This window comes from Lethenteron reissneri, chromosome 25 (assembly GCF_015708825.2).
Source record: "Lethenteron reissneri isolate LAM-NWPU_2019-01 chromosome 25, ASM1570882v1, whole genome shotgun sequence".
NCBI lineage: Eukaryota > Metazoa > Chordata > Hyperoartia > Petromyzontiformes > Petromyzontidae > Lethenteron > Lethenteron reissneri.
The window spans coordinates 1,566,750-1,573,286 of NC_083803.1; positions in this window are offsets into that span (position 1 = coordinate 1,566,750).

Consider the following 6,537-nt stretch of genomic DNA (forward strand, 5'->3'; position numbering starts at 1 on the left):
ATCTGTCCTCGGCGGACTTCCTCTCGGACTCGTTCCATCCCGAGGCAGCCACTCCCGCCACTATTCTTGACAATCGTCCACCAACATCATCATCCTTTCGAGCGACGTGTCCTGCCCAAGCCCACTTACTTTTGTTAACGGTTTGAATGATCGCATTTACCTTCCGCAATGTTGCGTGGATGTGGTTGGTGGGTTATTACATCGCATCATAGTTTGCAGTGGCGGCTGCTAGTGGATGCCTTCATCCAGCAGTGGATTAACCATGGCTGATGACGATGAGTTGCAGGCTCTGGTGGTACCATGCCTTCGCTGTCCGTGGTGCTGCTCACACGTGCACTGATCAGCGGTGGCAAAATCCATTGTTGTACTGTACTCCGTATGCTCCCACGTATTTTCTCCCCTCCTTCCCCAACTGTCACTGACCACCAGCGTGATGAAGTTTAGTCAAATAACCGTCACGACCCACACCGTTTTGGGAGGCTCTCATCCAGCAGTAGCTTGACAAAGTGGCTGTCCATGTGCACTTGCACACTTTTCCAAAGTGTTCCGTCTGATGGCTTGGCGAGGCTTCTTTATCGACGATGATAAAAAAAAGACTGTCGCGATGATAATGAGATTGAACGTGTTAATATTCATCCCACACATTCGGTGTAGGTGGAAATTAAATTGAGAGTCAAACGCGCATTTAATTAAAACTGTGAATAATAATAAAGCTCTTAAATGTGAGTGTGAATTTAATTTATGTTTGGCTTCGCGAACATGATTACATTAAGCGAGTGCATTCTACTTCGTCTTCACCGGTACACTCTTAAATTTCGATTTAAAGCTTTCGTGACTGCAGGGATTCATCTTCTTGGTTCTTTCGGTAAAGTCAAGTAGAAGGGAAGTAATAAAATCATATTTTATTATATTATTTTATTATGTTTTATTTTTATTATTTTATTACTTCCCTTCTACGTGACTTTACCGAAAGAACCAAGAAGACGGTACACTCTTCTTTGTGCAACGTTTTGCATCGTATTGTCCAGTACTTCACTTTTTTCCCAAAAATATTTCGGGCCCCTCAACGTCCAACTCCCCGGACACCCCCCCCCCCCCACCCTCATGCGGCAATTTCGAGAGCTCATCCCCGGATAGCTCCATCTGAAATTAGGCCCCGTTCTTGTTGTTGTTTGTATTTAGGACTCTAAAATTACGTCTGCAGGATGCTGCGGTAGCAACGCTGTACTTGCAATCCAGAAGACGCCGTCTCGATCTCTAGACGCGCCACTTGAAGCAACGAGCAGCTTCCTTAAATCCCCTGGCCACCAAGCACTAGAAACGGGTACAGCATACACCGGTTTTGTCAAAGACGTCTGACAAAGTGGAAGAATAGGCCACAGATGTTCTCTAAATGTCCCTGTGGTGGAGGGGGCTTCTGCCAACAGTGGAGTGAGCAAGTAATGGCAGGCCTACGCCTTACATATTTTCGACAATATAGTGTTTAAAAAGTAAAGTGAATGAAATCCATCCTATTTTTAAGCTTTTCCTCCTGTCACACGAAACGCATTGGTTCCAACGATGCTGTTAAGCCGTCATGGGAGGGACTTAGATCAAGTCATTACACAGCCAATTCAGGACATCTGCTTTCACATTCTCATCACTTTACATTATAAACTCTTCACATCGAGAGTTTAACTTTTTACACCACTCAAAATTCTGTAGATAGTAGTGGTAATCATGGGGGTAATGTAGGTGATGTTTTTTTTCATTCGTTTACTATAATCATGAACAGCAATTACTATTACTTCCACTATTTTTGTTATTTTACCAGGTAAGGCCCATTGAGATATATAGCTCTTTTTCAGAAGCGAGCCGGCCACAAATAATAACTCAGCGAAGTGACTTCTTACGTGGAAATCTATTGCAGCCAAATACTCTAAACGCAATGTTTCTAAAAACCGGAGGACCCGGAGAACATTCCACGCGACCACGGGGAGAAAGACACCGCAAACTACAAACATACAGCAGGCATCAGTGTAGGGATCGAACCCACGACCTCCTGCATAACAGGCGCCAAAAATGCGCTGTTAACATCGATAGCAGTGATGATAATGATGGAGGTGTGATGGTGATATTAATTGTAATAGACCGAAAACACGTTTCCAAATATATTTCCGCAATTTGTATCAGGAGATTCATTCATATTCGTGTTAAATTATGAAAGTCTCCTTTAAAAATGTATATCACCGCAGATAAATCAAACATTGTGAAAGATTATGTATGATAGGAAATTAACGATGTGATGCTATGGATTAACGCTGCAATATTATGGAATGTGTTAAGTAACTTTTGGTAAATGCGTAGAGCAATGTAATGTATTGTGTAAGCCTATCACCATCGCCTTTCCACCATCTTCTTTACAGTCGTCATCCCTGCCAATCCTATTACAGTACAGTACAATAGTAACCATCATCAGTATCACCACCACGAATGCAACATCATCTACACGATAATCACCCTCTCCCCCACCATCAACATTATCAGCATCACTCGGGGGCATCAGACACCAAACACGTGTGCGCTGGAAGGCCAGAGAAACCAATAAAACAATGTTTGTTGAATGTAACTCAATATGTATGGCAGGGTTGGCCAGGCTCCAGCTCTGGGGGCCCCCAGAGCCAAAGCAGCTTTCCAATGTTCTGTGTTGTGCTCCGAATCTGAAGCGGAGATGGAGCTGAGGTCACTGGAGCTCTCCGATGCCTGGAGCCCAGAGCTGAGGTTCAAGACCATTCTTCCTTTATTTCTTGCCTCCACGGTTACATCAACAAAGCCCAACTGACTTCAGTTAAAGTAGTTTTTTTTAAACCCTAATATTTATAGTCAATTTGAAAATGAAAGGGATGCAGAGATACTGTGCCTCGACACTTTTATAATTTCTAGGCCTTGAATGTTGTCATGCCCTGTATGCTGGACTACATTCTATGCGAACTCGTCTCCAACTAGGGCATAATGCAGCTGCTCGAGATTTGACAGGCAAGGCCCGTTGGGAGCATATCTCTCCGTCGAGAGCGCATCTTGGCTATCGGTCCACTTCCGAGCTGTATTTAAAATCCTTCTGTTAACGTACAGACAGGACTTTAAGTGGCTGCAGCGGCACTGCTTGCCTTCTCGAGAACTCGTCTTTCCAAGTGTGTTAGATCTACTGCACAGAGCTACCTCATAGTACCTCACTCCCAACGCATGACTTTGGGCAGGCGTTCCTTTAGCCGTCTGGCTGCAACTTTCAGGAACCATCTCACCATCAACATCAGAAGAGCTGATAGTTTAGGTTAATGTAAACATTGAAATACTTGCGGTCAGCGAGGTATTTGCGTTAACCGCGTTATACCTTTCGCCATCATCCTTATTCGGCACAAGGGCATCCAGCAGCTAAAACTTTACAAAACACATGCGGCACAGTGGTGAACTCGGGTGATGAATCTAGCCTGCACACCGACATATTTTATTAGACCTTTGCTTTGATCCTCTGCCACAAGGACCCAGAGTCCATCTGGATTACCACGAGCACCATTGGGATGTCACGAATATCGTTGGTGAATGATAACTGTTGTTTTCGATGTAAGATAGATGTGGGTACAAGAATACTAGATTATATCGACGGGGAGCTTGCTCACACTTGCAACCAAAGGGTCACACTGCATGTATATACATCGATCGGAAGCCATGTTCTTCAGCACTGGTTGCTCTCTATGGTAATGGTGATGCATCTTCGGCTGAAAGAGCAGGAGATGTGACTGGTCAATTGAGTGCATCAACACACAGCAGTAGTCCATGTGTAGTGACTGTGATTGTCATTGTGTGGTGCCGGGCTTACGAAGCCACGGCGGATAATGTGCTGACATTATGTGTAGCCCGCTTACGGGGCGTAGCACCAGCCCTAGTGGGGCTTGGGTGAGCGCTGGTTAGCGCAGATGCACCACGTACAGTGTGCGATGCGGGCTCCCGGTGAGGGAGTGAGAGGGAGTATCAGCCAGCCAGGGTGACGTTAGGGCATGATACGCTGGTTGACCTGCTGACACGTGACCGGATGATATTGGAGGGGGGGCACCGGTGGACGGGGGCCGCTGGGCGGTCACGTGGTCTAAAAGAGCTCTCGGGAGCCTTCGAGAAGGAGCTCGAGAGATCTAGAAGGTGGGCGGGGCGAGGGGCGGAGCCAGCCCCAGCCCAGGGGGATATAACGGGGGCCGCGTGAGGAGCTCGAGGTTCTTCGTGTGCTGGTGCGAAGAAGATCCACATCGGGGAGAAGAAGCCTCGAGCCACGCGGTCCGGGACCCAGCTTGTGGTCCGGGCCGGGATAGCGAACCGTGTCTAGTTCTGCCGTAGCGTGGTTAGATGGGCATTCGAGAGCCGAGTGTAGATTGTGTGATGTTGAGTTAAAGTTGCGAAATAAATTGTGTTGCTCCCAAGATAACGTCTGTGACTCAGTTGGACTCACCACACATGGACCAATGCTTGCCAACCGTGACCTGCATGTCACCCTTTGATGACGTGTCCGATTATATCACTAGATGACGATTTAAAAGTGCGTAGCTCCAGTGGCTTCCTAATGTCAGTAGAAAGGCATTCCCGACGGCCACAGAAACGGTGCATCGGAAAGCGCGCGATGCTGCGGTGACCGTCTTTGCTCGAAGGTGAACGAAAAGACGCCGCTGCTATGAGGATGATCGGAGTTTGCGTGATGGTTTATGCTGCTTGACGAGATCGGCAAAGTATTGTGGTTAATTTTGTGTGTAATGAATGCGACCTATCTGTGACGGCACTGTTATCGACGGAGATGAGGGATACAACAGTGGGCGGGGGGGGGGTGAGAAATTATGCGATGGATGGAGTGAGGGGCGATGAGGTGGGTGTGAGGAATGATGAGATAAAGGATAAGGTGAAGGATGAGGCGTTGAGATGTGATGTGTAGGATGATAATTTAAGATAGCGATCTAAATGATAATGTGAGGAGTGATGAGGGATTAGGTGCTGAGAAGTGATGGTGAGATGACGATGACGTGAATGATGATGTGAGGGATGAGGTATTATATGATGAGGCACATAATGAGGCGAGGGATAATTTGAGTGGTGATGAGGCAAGGAAATAAAGTTAAAAATGAGGTCAGGCAGTGAAGATGTGGTAAAATAAGGGATGATGAGGTAGGGGATGATGAGGTGATGCGGGTGATGAGGTGAGGGGTAATGATGTGAGAGGCGATGACGTGGAAGCTGATGCGAGGAATGAGGTGAGAAGTGATGATGTGAGGGACGCGACAGATGGTGGTGTTTGTGATGATGGTGGTGGTTGACATGATGATGGTATTGGTTACGATGATGGTGATGGTTGAGATGATGATGGTGGTGGTGGTTGAGATTATGATGGGGTGGTGGTTGAGATGATGATGGTGGTGGTTGAGATGATGATGGTGGTGGTTGAGATGATGGTGGTGGTTGAGATGATGGTGATGGTTGAGATGATGGTGGTGGTTGATATGATGGTGGTGGTGGTTGAGATGATGGTGGTGTTTGAGATGATGGTGGTGGGGGTGGTTGAGATGATGATGGTGGTGGTGGTTGAGATTGTGGTGGTTGTGATGATGATGGGGTGGTGGTTGAGATGATGATGGTGGTGGTTGAGATGATGATGGTGATGGTTGAGATGATGGTGGTGGTTGAGATGATGGTGGTGGTGGTGGTTGAGATGATGGTGGTGGTTGAGATGATGGTGGTGGGGGTTGAGATGGTGATGATGGTGGTGGTTGAGATGATGGTGGTGGGGTGGGGTGTGGGTGGGGGGGTGGTGGGGGTGGTGGTAGGGGGGGTGATGGTTGAGATGATGGTGGTGGTGGTTGAGATGGTGGTGGTGATGGTTGAGATGGTTGTGGTGGTTGAGATGGTGGTTGAGATGATGGTGGTGGTCGTTGAGATGATGGTGGTGGTTGAGATGATGATGGTGGGGGTTGAGATGGTGATGATGGTGGTGGGGGTGGGGGGTGGTGGTGGGGGGGGGGGTGATGGTTGAGATGATGGTGGTTGAGATGGTGATGGTTGAGATGATGGTGGTAGTTGAGATGGTGGTGGGGGGGGTGGGGGTGGTGGTGGGGTGTAGTGGTGGTGGTAGGGGGGTGGTGGTGGTGGGGGGGAGGTAGTGGTGGTGGGGTGGGGGTGGTGGTGGTGGGGGGGGGGGCGGTGGTGGTGGGGGGGTAGGTGGTGGGGGTGGGGGGTGGTGGGGGTGGTGGTGGTGGGGGGGGTGGTGGGGGTGGGGGGGTGGTGGGGGTGGTGGTGGTGGGGGGGGGGCGGTGGTGGTGGGGGGGGGTGGTGGTGGGGGGTGGTGGGGGGGGTGGTGGTGGTGGTGGGGTGGTGGTGGTGGTGGGGGGGTGGTGGGGGTGGTGGTGGTGGTGGTGGGGGTGGTGGTGGGGGTGGGGGTGGTGGGGGTGGGGGGGGTGGTGGGGTGGTGGGGGTGGTGGGGTGGTGGGGGTGGTGGGGACTGCGCTCTGACGCGTCCATGACGACAGA